The 15,103-nt window shown below is 36.9% G+C and overlaps 1 protein-coding gene across 4 annotated transcripts in view; it reads right to left on the reverse strand.

Annotated features, from left to right (window-relative positions):
• LRRC49 (leucine rich repeat containing 49) overlaps window positions 1-15,103 on the reverse strand; it is a 161,519-nt gene that overhangs the window by 63,674 nt on the left and 82,742 nt on the right. The window contains exon 1 of one of the 4 annotated variants that reach the window (XM_032864923.1): window positions 4,549-4,553. The exons of the other annotated variants lie outside the window; for them this stretch is intronic. The gene's annotated coding sequence lies outside the window, so the exon portion shown is untranslated. Of the gene's footprint in view, window positions 1-4,548; window positions 4,554-15,103 lie in introns of those variants that run through there. 4 annotated transcript variants of the gene reach the window in all.

Here is a 15,103-nt window from a genome sequence, read left to right on the forward strand (position 1 = left end):
TTTTGAGCTGTAAGAGTTTTTTGGGGGGGTTAAATTTTTATTTTAATTCCAATTAGTTTACATACAGTGTTATATTAGTTCCAGGTATACAATATAGTGATTCAACACTTTCATACATCACCTTGCGCTCATCATGACTCCTTAACCAACCCTCCCCATCCCCTTCCCCTCTGGACCATCAGTTTGTTCTCTCCAGTTAAATTCTATTTTTGGTTTGCCTCTCTCTCTTTTTTTCCCTTCACACATTTGTTTTGTTTCTTAAATTCCACATAAGACTGAAGTCATATGGTATTTGTCTTTCCCTGACTGACTTATTTCGTTTAGCATAATACTCTCTACGTCCAACCATGTCATTGCAAATGGCAAGATTTCCTTCTTTATTATGGCTAATATTCCATATACATATGGAATGGTATGGTGTGTGTGTGTGTGTGTGTGTGTGTGTATTTCCATATCTTGGCTATTGTAAATAATGCTGCTATAAATACAGGGGTGCATGTATCCCGTGAATTAGTGTCTTGGTATCCTTTGGATTAATACATAGTAGTGCAAGGGCGCCTGGGTGGCTCAGTGGGTTAAAGCCTCTGTCTTCGGTTCAGGTCATGATTCCAGGGTTCTGGGTTCAAGCCCCGCATCAGGCTCTCTGCTCAGCAGGGAGCCTGCCTCCCCCTCTCTCTCTGCCTCCCTCTCTGCCTACTTGTGATCCCTGTCTGTCAAATAAATAAATAAAATCTTAAAAAAAAAAAAAAAAAAAAAAAGGACCTCAGAGCCCATTTTGGGGCAGCTGGGTGGCTCAGTGGGTTAAAGTCTCTGCCTTCGGCTCAAGTCATGATCCCAGGGTTCTGGGATTGAGCCCCACATTGGGCTCTCTGCTCAACGGGGAGCCTGCTTCCTCCTCTCTGTCTCTCTCTCTCTCTCTGCCTGCCTCTCTGCCTACTTGTGATCTCTCTGTCAAATAAATAAATAAAAATCTTTAAAAAAATACATAGTAGTGCAATTGCTGAATCCTAAGGTAGTTCTATTTTTAACTTTTTGAAGAATCTTCATACTGTTTTCCACAGTGGCTGCACCAATTTGCATTCCCACCAATAGTGTACAGGGGCTCTCTTTTCTCCACATCCCTGCTAACACCTGTTGTTTTTGTGTTGTTGAATTTTTGTACATCATGGATATATATAAAAATATACTTATATACATATAATTTAACAAATATAAGATTTGTGAATATTTCTCCTAAGCTGTAACTTGTCTTTTCACTTTCTTAATAGTGCCTTTCACACGGTGGAAGTTGTTAATTTTAATGATGCCCAGCTCATCAATTTTCTCTTTCATGTATCATGGTCTTGGTGTTATATTTAAAAATTCATCACCAAACCCAAGAATGCCTAGATTTTCTCCTAAATTTCTTCTAAAAGTTCTATAGCTTTGTGTCTTATATTTAATCTACGATCCATTTTGAGTACAATTAGTAAAAGGTATAGGTCTATGTCTAGATTCTTAATGTGAATATCCAATTTTTCCAGTATCATCTTGAAAAGACTACCCTTTCTCTATTGAATTGTCTTTGCTCCTTTGTCAAAGATTACTTGACTATATCTGTGTGAATCTACTTCTAGGCCCTCTATTCTTTTCCATTGATATAGACGTCTACTCTTTCACCAACACCACACTGTCTTGATTACTGTACCGTAAGAGTTAAGTCTTGAAATGGGTTAGTGTGAGTCCTCCAATTGTGTTCTTCAGTACTGTGTTGCTATTCTAGGTCTTAGCTTTCACATACAAACCTTAGAATCCATTCGTTGATACCAACTTTCTGGGATTTTGATTAGGACTTTATAAAAACTGAGGTATAACTGACATAACTATATTAATTTCAGGTATATAGCATAACAATTCAATATTTGTATATATTGTGAAATGACCACCACGATATGTCTAGTATAATATCCATCTCCATACAGTTACAGAATTTTTTAATAGAATTTTTTCTCGTGGTAAGAACTTTTAAGATCTACTCTCTTAGCACCTTTCAAATATGCAATACAGTATTATTAATAATATATTCCCATGACTAAGTTATTTTGTAACTGTAAGTTTGTACCTTTTGACTTCCTTCACCCTGCCAGCTCCTTGCCTCTAGCAACTACCAATCTGTTAACTGTATCTATTAGCTTGCTTTGCTTTTTTTTGTTGCTGGTTTTTATTTTTGTCTTTAGATTCTACATATAAGTAAAATCATATGGTAGTTTTTTTTCTCTGACTTATTTCACTTAGCATAATGGCCCAAAGTCCATCCATATAGTTGCAAATGGCAAGATTTCATTCCTTTTTATGGCTGAATGACATATATCCATTATTGATCTATCTATCTAGCTAGCTGCCCATCCTACATTTTCTTTATCCATTCATCTGTCCATCGACTTTTTTTTTTTTTTTTGAGAGCGAGAAAGTGCACAAGTGGTGAGGAGGGGCAGAGGGAGAGGGAGAGAAAAAATCTTAAGCAGACTCTATGGCCTAACACAGGGCTCGATTTTACAACCCTGAGATCATGACCTGAGCTGAAATCAAGAGTGAGATGTTTAACTGAATGAGCCACCCAAGCGCCCCTCTCCATGTACACTTACATTGTTTCCAAATCTTGGCTACTATAAATAATGCTGCAATGAATATGCAGATATCTTTTCAAGTTAGTGTTTTCATTATCTTTGGATAAATACCCAGAAGTGGAATTACTCAATCATATGGTAGCTCTATTTTTAATTTTTTGAGGACTTTCAATTTTCAAAGTGACTACTCACTTTTCTAAATAACACCCCAGAGCAGGTTAATAAAAATTATTTATATTAGAATCATCCTCATTCAATTATTATTCAAATAACTAATGTAAACATTTAAACCCCAAAATACTTCCTTTACTCAGGCACTATATTGAATATCTCTTCTTTCTGTGTTAAGAAAAATAAGAGGATATAGAATATTTATGGTATAGAAAATAAATAATATGTTGACAATTAAGGTCAAGGCAAGGTCTATAGCAAGAATGAAGTTTATTATGTTTTTATTGTCACATTTAAATATTCCTTCCATGTTTTCCTCCCACTCAAGGTAAGAAGATCCTCTCCTATCAATTTTTTTACCTTAGAGATTATTTTTACCATCTAATAGGCAAATCTCACAATTCATAAACTCATTATGGTTTTTGAGACATGTTTAGATAATTATGAGAAGGCATTTTCCCCCAGTTTTGCTGAGAAATAATTGACATACATCATTATATAAATCTAAGGCATACAGCATAATGCTTAGATTTACATATATTGTGAAATGATGACCACAACTGGTTCAGCTAACATCCATTTTCTCATATAGATACAATACAAAGAAAAGAAAGAACAAAAGAGAGAAGAAAAAATTTCCTCCTGGTGATAAGAACGCATAGCATTCACTTTTTTTTTTCCTAAGAAGGTCCTATGCCCAGGATGGAGCCCAACGTGGGGCCTGAACTCACGACCCTGAGATCAAGAGTCAGCTGCTTAACCAACTGAACCATCCAGGTACCCCCATAGAGTTTACTTTCTTAACAACTTTCCTATATATCATACAGCAGTGTTAGCTGTGTTCATCATAGAGTACTTTACATTCCTAGTGCCAATTTATCTTTTTTTTTTTAAGATTGATTGATTGATTGATTGATTTTAGAGAGAGAGAGGATAAAGAATCCATGAGTGGGGGGATGGGCAGAGAGAGAGAATCCAAGCAGACTCTGTGCTGAGTGTGGAGCCTAACACGGGACTTAGTCCCACAACTCATGAGATCATGACCTGAGCAAAACCAAAAGTCAGACACTTAACCAACTGATGCCCTGCTACCGATTAATCTTATAACTGGAAATTTGGACCTTTTAACCACCTTCCTCCAATTCCCCCTCCCCCCTTTCTCCACCTCTGGTAACCACAAGTCCAATTTCTTTTTCTGTGAGTCTGGTTTTTGTTTTTGCTTTTAGATTCCACATATAAGTGAGATCATACAGTATCTATCTTTCTCTGTCTGACTTATTTCACTTAGCATAATGCCTCAGGGTCCATCTATGTTGTCACGAATGGTAGGATTTCCTTACCTCTCATGGCTAAATAATATTCAGGTATACATATTCATGTATATATCCATGTATGTACATAACTGTAACTCTTTATCCATTTATCCATCGATGGACACTTGTTTCCATGGCTTGGTTATTGTAAAAATGTTGCTGTGAACATACCTGCAGTGCAGATATCTTCTCAAGTTAGAGTTTTCATTTCCTCTGGGTATATTCCAAGAGATGAAATTGCTGGATCATATGGTGGCTCTGTTTTTAATTTTCTGAAGATCCTCCATACTGTTTTCCATAGTGGTCATATGAATTTACAATCCCAACAACAGAGCACAGGGTTCCCTTCTCTCCACATTGATACCAGCATTTGTTATCTCTGTCTTTTTCATGATGGTCATTCTAACAGGAATGACGTGATAATTCATTATGGTTTTAATTGGCATTTCCCTAATGACTAGTGATATTGAGCATCTTTTCATGTACCTGCTGGCCTTTTGTATATCTTCTTCTTAGAAATGTCTATTCAGGGGCGCCTGGGTGGCTCAGTGGGTTAAAGCCTCTGCCTTTGGCTCAGGTCATGATCCCAGGGTCCTGGGATCGAGCCCCGCATCGGGCTCTCTGCTCAGTGGGGAGCCTGCTTCCTCCTCTCTCTCTGCCTGCCTCTCTGCCTACTTGTGATCTCTGTCTGTCAAATAAATAAATAAAATATTAAAAAAATGTCTATTCAGATCCTTTGCCCATTTTTAAATTGGGTTATTTCTTCTTTTGCTATTGAGTTGTATGAGTTCTTTATATATTTGTGATATTAACCCCTCATCAGATAAGTGGTTTGCAAATATTTTTCCTATTGCATAGGTTGTCTTTTCACTTTGTTGATGGTTTCTTTTGCTGTGCAGAAGCATTTTAGTTTGATGCAGTACTACTTGTTTATTTTTTATTTTGTTTCTTGTGCTCTAGGTGTCATATTTTGATGCAGGGCTTGAACTCACAATCCTGAGATCAAGAGTTGGAGGTTTAACCAACTGAGCCAACCAGGTGCCACCCCCACCCCCCAGATCTTACATTTAAGTCTTTAATCCATTTTGAGTTAATTTTTGTGAGTGGTATAAGACAGGAGTCCAGTTTCATTCTTTTATATGTGAGTATCCAATTTTCCCAGCACCATTTATTGAAGAGGCTGTCTTTTCTCCATTGAGTAGTCTTGGCTCCCTTGTCAAATATAAGCTGACCTGTTATATTTAGGTTTATTTCTGAGCTCTTAATTCTATTCCATTGGTCTAATTGTCTGTTTTTATTCTAGTACCATACTGTTTTGATGACTACAGCTTTATAGTATAGCCTGAAATCAGGAAATGAGATGCCTCCTGTTTTGTTATTCTTTCTCAGGATTTCTCTGGCTATTTCAGGGTCTTTTGTGGTTCTACATAAATTTTAGGACTTTTTTTTTTACTTCTGTAAAAATGGAATATTTGATAAGGAAAATTCCTGTAAAAAAACTGGAATATTTGATACGGAATGCATTGAATCTGTATATGGCTTTTGGTAGTATTGATATTTGAACAGTATCAATTGGGAAGACATTTTCTAAAAGGCCAGTGTATACAAATAAAAATGAGAGTTCATTAACTTAAACTTAACTATCACTACAAGCATAAATAAACTTGAACAAACATTGTAATTTTTCCCACCTATCAATCAGCAAAATTATTTTTCCACATCAATATAAAATCCCAAAATAGTTTCTGGTGCTTAAAGGATGTTTAAAAAATGCTTCTCTTCTTCCCTCACAGTTGATTCCATAAAGCTAAAATCAAATGAAGATGCTTCTGATAATTTCAAAACTGAAACACAAGGCAAATTTGTTTTTCTCCTACAGTATTAAGTGAATGAAGTCATCATCTTCCATCCACAAATCTACTTGTCAATGTATATTTCCTATCTGATAAATAATGTCACCACCAAGTATTGCTGAGAAACAATCTCTTACTCAGAAATTGATGCCTGAGAATAAAATGACTGGGAAGGGACAGCAAGGTATTTTTAAGCAAGGGAGGGGGGTTCTAATAGGATCAGAATAATCAGTAAATATTAGAACAATTAGTAACATTATGGGAGGTATAAAGGAAAGAAATGAATTAAGGTAAAAAAACTAACTAAAGATTCCAGTAAGTAGAGGTTAAAAAGGAGAAAGGGTCTAACATAATGAAAACTAAGGTAGAAGCCATGAGAGCAAAGAGAGGATAGGTTCTATGGAAGCTAGAGTACAGCATGTACAGAAACTAGTACTTTAGGGTGCCTGGGTGGCTCAGGTGGTTAAGCGACTGCCTTTGGCTCAGGTCATGATCCTGGAGTCCTGGGATTGAGTCCCACAGCGTGCTCCCTGCTAGGCAGAGTCTGCTTCTCCCTCTGTCCTCTCCCCTCTCATGCTTTCTCTGAAATAAATAAATAAAATCTTTAAAAAAAAGAAAGAAAGAAAGAAACAAACAAACAAACTAGTACTTCTTTGGATGTGAGGAAGAGAGGAAACTAGAATAACACCCAGGTTTCTCTCTTGGGTTAATGACTGGATGGTGATTATAAGGACATATGCTTTGCAAAATTCTTTGAAGTCTACACTTAAAATAATTTTTTTTCTTGGAACACTGCATCAAAAACTAATGATGTATTTTATGGTGACTTACATAAAATTAATTAATTAATTAGGTGTTTTTAAGTTACATGTAGATTATATATCAATATGCCAATTTATAAATAAAAATACAAAAATTTCAATATGTAAAAAATACATATTTGACAGATCATTTTTTTCATGTATCAGGTATCCTTTATCTAGAACAGTATGTCATAATGGTGACCTATGGCTATTAGGACATGTTTCAAAAAGGCTTTCATTAAGTTTTCCTCCAGCTACCACAGGATGGGATACTAAGTTCAACCTTTAAGAAATTAAGTAATGTGAAAAGCAGAGCAACAGAGCCAGTAGAGGCAACAGAACTCTTCTATGCTGAAGAGCATATTTCTTCAATGGCCCAGCATATCTAAACAGAATGAAACTGTAAAGTTCTTGAGGAATAGAAATGTGCTGTGAACACTAACCCAAAACCTAATATAGTGCCTAGCACCTATTAAGTGTGTGATAAAGTTCCGGTGAATGAATGAAAGAATATGATGAATGGACATGATTTCAAAAGGCTTATCCCTGATATAAAAATTAATAAATAATTTTTCTTACCTTAGTCTTAGAAGTATTTAAAAGATATGCTATCAGGAATCACCATGATCTGATATCAGCCACTAAACAGGTAAGTGTACTGAAAAGTGGAAATAGTATGTCCAGAAGCATAGAGTAGCTGGAAAATTTCATTTTATTGTAGGTAAATCCTGATTTTATTGTTATTTATTTTTTTAAGATTTTATTTATTTATTTGAGAAAGAGAGCACAAACAGGGTGAGTGGCAGGCAGAGGGAGAGGGGGAAGCAGCCCCCTACCTTGCTGAGCAGGGAGCCCACCATGGGGCTTGATCCCAGGACCCTGAGACTATGACCTGAGCCAAAGGCAGATGCTTAACTGACTGAGCCACCCAGGCTCCCCTACAGTTATTTAATATTTATTTACAAGTTGGACTGCAGAGAGTACAGATTTATTTATTTAGACAGAGGGAATGTGAGTGGGGGTAGGGGCAGAGGGAAAGGGAAAGAGAGAGAATCCTGAGAAGACTCTGGGCTGAGCACAGAGCTTGATGTGCGGCTCAGTCCCACCACCCTCGGGTCAAGAGCAGAAACCAAGAATCGGAGCTTCTTCCCAGGTGCCCAGGAATCTATTATTTATTTCTTACTGCAAGTATAATTTTAAACTAAAATGAGTGTAACCTTTCCTAGCCCTAACACTCCAGTATTCCTTTGGGGAATGTAATTAGTCCAATAATTACCAAACGGGTGGTGTTAAACACAGAACAACACATTGAATTTCATTGAATTGAAATATAAAGCACATTAGTAAATATAGAAGAAAATACTATGTCCAGTGAACATAGTCATTGTGAAGCACTTCAGCGATCTAGAAGATCTGCTAACGCCCACCTGGTCTATGTCTACAATTCAAGAACCACCAAAGAGGCACCAGGTGTATGAAAATCATTGCAATCTTTAGCAGGTACTGTCCTGGCAGCCCTTTCCAGATTGGTTGCTAGCACTGAAATTCAGACTAAAGTCTTTATACTTTGAATAGTTTTTTTTTTAAGATTTTATTAAATTTATTTGACATAGAGAGAGAGACAGAGACGGAACACAAGCAGGGGGAGTGGGAGAGGGAGAAGCGGGCTTCTCGTAAAGAAGGGAGACTGATGAAGGGCTTCATCCCAGGACCCTGGGATCATGACCTGAGCTGAAGGCAGCCGCTTAACGGCTGAGCCACCCAGGCACCCCTTGCATAGTTTTAATAAAGTAAAAATAAATCCATATCTGATCCAGAAGATTCCTCACAAAATTTCATTTCCATCTGCAAGGCATTTGACCAATAAACATGCCATACATTCCTAGAAATGCACTGACAAAGCACATATGACTTTAAAGACCTCGTCTAATCCAATGAAAGAAGACTCATTCTGTAAGTACAAATCCAGGCTAATGAAGGGTTACATTGCACCTACCCAAAGAAAATAAAAACCAGACTGTAAAACAAAACCAAGAACACCTGGAAATAGGACAGTGAGTAGAGTGAAGTAGTACTGGTGTCTAGGAACAGTCTCTCTCTTTTTAAGAACACTCAGTTGCTTGAGTCTTCTTAGTATCAAGAGGAAAAGCTTGGGTCCAAAGGCTGACATTTAATTCATAAGTTGACTCTAATCTTTTTCCAGATTACTCATATATTTGTTCTTTCCCTAGTGGTCTCCTCCCAATGACACATCTGCTTCCTATCTGCTAAAGAACCTACAGAGGAACAATGTGTCCCTACTGACCAAAACTCACATTTCAAAAGGAAAAGAACATATTTCAATCCATTTTATGCCTCCTTAATAAAATACAGAGAAAATAAAATTGTCATATACGCATGTATACCACATATATGTTTACCTAACAATCCCCAAATAGCAGTCAAATTTCTCCAATTAGAAAGTTCTCCAAAAAATAAGTCAGATACTGTAGAAAAAGGGTTTAAAGTACCATATACTCTCAAATAATCTTGACAAAAACCTCAGTTATTTTATAGTGATCAGTGAAATTTTTACGGGATAGTTATTATATATCTGGCAGGCTGAAATGAAAGAGAACAGTAGAATAAGTCAAGTGTTCTCATAAGAACTAAAATATACACAACTGACAAATATAAAATACCTAGAAAAATCTGTACAATAACATATAACTAAGGATTAAAGAATGAAGTACCGTTAAGGAAAAGAGCACATAATGAAGTTGTTTGTATGTCTGAGAATGAAGTTAGTGGACTGAGGAGGCTCTTGCTAAACACACTAAAAATGCTCCATGAGATATATTTTAAAAATCTTCTCAAGGGCATCCATGACCTGCTTAAAAACAAAATGAGAGATACACAGATTAAAAAAAAAAAAAAAAAAGGAAAGGTGGGAACCCTAGGAGGTAGCCAGAATGTTGAAAGTAACTTTTTTTCTTTTTTAAGATTGTATTTATTTTTGACACAGAGAGGGAGGGAAAGCAAGCACAAGCAGGGGGAGCAGCAGGCAGGGGAGAAGTAGGCTCCCGGCTGAGCATGGAACCTGACGTGGGTTCCCAGGATCCTCGGATCCTGACCTGAGCTGAAGGCAGACACTCAACTGACTGAGCCACGCAGGTGCCTTGAAATTAACCTTTTTGCTGTGAGAGCATTTACTGAACCCAGTGAAGTTTAACTTTTGGTTCATACAATCTTCAACGCTGGGGGACAGAAAACAAATTCCAGGGGCTAAGTTGGAGAGCCTAACTAGAGACTTCTCCAGAAGTCTGAGACCCAAGGCCTAGACTTTCAATATAGAGTTAACTGGTTATAAACTTTCCTACCCACTACCCAAGATACAGCCCATCTCACAACCTGGGGATAGGAAAGGGAGGAAAATTCTTCCCTGATTACTTGTAACCACAACCACAATTTGCAGCCTGAATCCACACTAAGTGGGTGGTCTAAAATATTTTAAGAGAACTGATATTTTGAAGACATCTAATGCTGGTTATGCCTATAGGCATCTGACAGAAACAAATGAAACTCCTTCACGGAGAAACCTACGTTCATACAAGACTCCAAAGAATTCCTAAAAATAAGGTACCAAAAATATATAGCTCATAGTCCAAAAGGAACACTTTGATTGACAGCCAGCAGAAACAATAGGGGACATAGAGACTGGCTACAAATTTTTCATATAATTGAATTATGAAACATAGGATATAAAAACATCATATTTCAAGAAATAAAAACAGGTTGGGACATCTGGGTGTCTCAGTGGGTAGGGCTTCTGACTCTTGATTTCAGCTCAGGTCATAATCTCAGGGTCGTGAGATAAGCCCTGAGTGGGGCACTGGGCTCGGCGTAGAGTCCACTTGAGATTCTCTCCCTCCCTCACCTTCTGCCCCTCCCCCAACTAGCACCCTTTCTCTCTCTAAATAATAAATAAAATCTTAAAAAAAGACAGAAAGAAAAACAGGTTTGAAAATACAACTCCGAGAAGATTTGAAAAGACACAGAACTTCTACAGACTAGAAAAATATTTAAAAAATTAGAGTAAAGGGGTGCCTGGGTGGCTCAGTGGGTTAAAGCCTCTGCCTTCGGCTCAGGTCATGATGCCAGGGTCCTGGGATCAAGCCCCACATCAGACTCTGCTCAGCAGGGAGCCTGCTTCCTCCTCTCTCTCTCTCTCTCTGCCTGCCTCTCTGCCTACTTGTGATCTCTTTCTGTCAAATAAATAAATAAAAATCTTTTAAAAAAAAATTTAAGTAAAAGTCAAAGGCAGTTGATGGAAATAAAGGAAATCAAGCATTTACATGCCTTTCCTGCATAAACTATTCTTCAGGGTAATCAAAAAGTCAATCAAAGTTTTCTTTAAAGAAGAAATACAGCTTAAAAAGAGGAGGAATGATGGAATATCACCATTTTGTAATCCCTAAAGATATAGTGGATCCAGACAATAATCATCAATGACTGCTAAAATACTGAAAAGATGATGGGAAACTTTATTAAAAATGGAATAGGTGAACAACAAGTGAACCCAACAATTAGTTTTGACATTACAGTCAGGTAAACTAGCACACGTTTTTTTCCTCCTTTAACAATTCTTTCACTCTCTTGTTACTCTCTTTTGGTGCTCCTTAACAAATAATGATCTATTTTGATACTTGTTAAGTAATGTTAGTTACCTAGTCACTAAAATTATTTTTAGTGCATGATGGTAGTAGGGGTTCTTAGAAACAAGATGGTTCTAAAAAATCTAAAGCCACTTTCTAATAATAAGCCATTATTATTTGTCAGGAAGCAAAAATATGGCTGAAACAATTAAAAAAAATTTTACATACATGAAAAAGATCTCCAAATTTCCCTTGGGGAAACTATTAGAATAGTCAACCCACTTTTAACAGTGTCTAAAAGATTTTAATATTAAAGAAACTAAAGTGATACCACAGAAATAAATAGAAGATTATGGCTATAAACAGAAACAGAAAGAAAGTGAAAAGGAGGAGGTAGAGACAAAGAATTAAACAGAATAAAGGAAAATGTTAAACTGTCAATGGCATCTTTTGCTGCAACGATGCCACTGACAATTCAACAAGCAGAGTATCTATTATGTCTGTATGCACCTGGCTAATAAAAGACACCAGCACAGAACTGACTGTCTCAGAATTGTGGGTGACAATTCTATTAGCTTTCTCTAATACCTTATTCATTTTCTAGCAGTAAAAAGAAAAAAGCAATGTAGCTTCAGTCTCAGGAGATTCACAATGATTCTAATCACCAAGAGTAGACTTCAAGGCATGGTAATATTCTTGTAATGCTAATTCGTGACACTGAAACCAAATTTAAAGTGACAACAAAGTTCTTGATGATATATTCCCTCTCATAAATTGAAATCTGAATGCAAGTAAGTTTCCTCAAATTTATAGGAGAAAAAGAGAAGTGTGAAAACAATTCTAAAAAGCATGCTCATCTTAAACACTTTCAACATTTATATTAATCATTTAAAAATTACACTGTCTATAAGGCAAGCCAAATAATATTCCCATGTGCAAAGAGATCTAAGTTCTGTACTATGTAGGTAAGAAGCTCTCTGGGAAAACGACGACAGACTGATGTAGCATTTGCCAATTTCCATGGTGTAAATATTCCCAACATGGCCAATTTCAAGCTACCAAGATGATGTTGATGAATTGAAAAGATCCACCTAAGCGGGTCTAGTGAGCCACACAAGCTGGCTCCAGCATACCACTGCAGACCAAATTCCTCTTTCACAGTTAATGGGAGGATAGTTATTATTCTATCATGAAATAATTTTGTTATTGATAGAAGAATAGAGGAACTTCCTTCTATTGATGATTTTACAGTATTTTTTGAACTTTTTGTCAGATGTACTATACATACAAAAAAGTCCACAGATCATAAGGATACAGCGTGATGACTTTGTACAAACTGAACATACCATGTAAACAGTCTCCAGATTAAGAAACAAAACATCACCCTAATGGGGAGTAGAATATGTGACCCCCAAAATACATAACCTTTGGAATGTAGGATATTTTGAGCTGAAGGCAATCAAGACTCAGCAAATTTAAGAGAAACTTTTACTTTTTCCTTAACTACCTAAAAGAATTTAGATAGGAAGCCTGGACCAGAAAGAGCTTTATCAGAGATATCTCTTTATCTGAAAGACCTGTATGTATGGCAGGACAACATCTAATTACCAAACATCTGTTCTTCTTATCCTGTGAATCATCCTCCTCCCCTTTGAAGCCCCACACCCCTATACCATTCCTTAGCTTAGGATGGCATATTAAACCTCAACTTGTTTGACTTGCCCTTGGGCCTCATATTTTCATGGGGCTCCTATACATATGTAATTAAATTTGTTTTTCTCCTGTTAATCTGTCATATGTCAATTTCATTATTAAACCAGCCAAAGAACCTAGCAGGGCAGAAGGGAAATTTTTCCTCCCCTACAGTTGGTGACCATGAAGGGACCTTCACTGGCTGGACATTGCTTGCTTTAGGATACTGTAGCTGAGAGATGTTGGGACCTCTGACAAAAGCCAGCATAAGGTAAGAATTCTTACTATGTCAGTCTCCCAGATTTCTGCCTACAGGATCTGATGGAAGCAAGAGTGGTGAGAGTTAGCACATCAGTGGAAGAAAACACCTGTGGAACTCCTTCCTTGGATACAGCAACTCTAGTAAAGATTTGGTAGAAGAACTTCTGATTATGTTATCTTCATAATTTCAGTTATAATCTCAAAATGTTGTGAGCCACAAAAACAAACACATTTCCTTATCATTTCCACTATCATGAATTTCATCAGATCTTTAACAGTGGACATTTTAAAGTTTTTTGTCACTTACAGATAATTATTGCTTTACTCTGATGCTTTGCAAAAGGGTTCCTTCAAAAGTACTTCATTTTCAAAGAGATGCAAGGAAAGGACTTCTGATATGTACAGGTTTCTGGTAACTTTAAGATCATAGAACTGAACTGGGTAACAATTTACAGAACTAATGGAAAAACTAGATTCAAGTAGAATAAGAATTAATAACATGCAACTGAATGAGGATAACTAATAATTTTTATGATTTTTTTCATTGATTCATTGTTGGTTCTTTTATGTTTTGTTTTTCTAGGTTTAAGGAAACCTTTTTCTCTTTTCTCTTAAGATATCAACAATTTCAGTAAGATATAACCTTGTGAACAAAAATGAAACAATTACTTTTTCTTCCTACCTGATCACTCCAGAATTTGGAAACTTAGTATTCTTATTTTCATGCCAATATAGTTAGCTGCATAAATTCAATAAGAATCTTTTCTCCTTGTAATAGGACACAACTGGAAACATGGGTTATATTGCCAAGGCTTTGGCTGCAATGTCATATTTGAGAATGTGCATAGACTCAAATATACCGATAGCTTTAAGGAACTAAGGTTGACTTTGTGGAGACAATAAAACCCCTTGGAAAAATTGACCTGGTACCTTGCTTATAGGGTTCCCAGCAGTTTCACTAGGTGAGAAAAGCAGGCCACTTCCTGGCCAGCTCAGAAACCTCAGGTTTGGGGGACCTCATGTGGAAAGGAACTCACGCAAATCTATAGGTAATGCACACAAAGTCTGATGGTGAGACCCTGGTTTGGCTTCTTAGCCTCACACGGCTTTTCAAAAAGATGAATCTGAGAGGCATCTGGGTGGCTCAGTGGGTTAAGCCTCTGCCTTCGGCTCAGATCATGATCTCAGGGTCCTGAGATTGAGCCCCGCATCAGGCTCTCTGCTCAGGAAGTGTTAGGGTCCGTAATCAAAGGAGCGAGACTGATACAAAGCGAAGGTCAAGCAAAGCTTTATTTCGCGCCAAGCATCGAGAATCAGAGCCTGCTTCCCCCCACCCCTCCCTTCTGCCTGCCTCTCTGCCTACTTGTGATCTCTGTCAAATAAATAAAAATTTTTAAAAAATGACAAATCTGAGATTCCTTATGAAAAGTTCCAAGAGAACAGATGAAAAGATTCTACATGACCCATCATCATGCTTATTGCACTTATATGTAAAAAATCAGGCCAAGTTTATTGAAACTAGGTTTCATTTGCAAACAAATTATTCTTATCGAAGTTATCTCTGAACAGGGTGTGACTATAGAGAGAAAACTTATGTTTCAGTGATACACCTTTCTGGATATTAGTTTCTAATACTGTTAATTGTCTTTGAAGTTTTATTTTCTACTGGTAAACTAGACTAGAAGCTGAATTTTTAGTTTCCTCCAACATTTGGTTGCAGCTCTCCAAACTAACATTTCCAACTTTTCTCCTACCCTTCTGACTTGGAAT

Source organism: Lontra canadensis, unplaced genomic scaffold (genome assembly GCF_010015895.1).
Source record: "Lontra canadensis isolate GAN:19392208 unplaced genomic scaffold, GSC_riverotter_1.0 scaffold28, whole genome shotgun sequence".
Taxonomy (NCBI): domain Eukaryota; kingdom Metazoa; phylum Chordata; class Mammalia; order Carnivora; family Mustelidae; genus Lontra; species Lontra canadensis.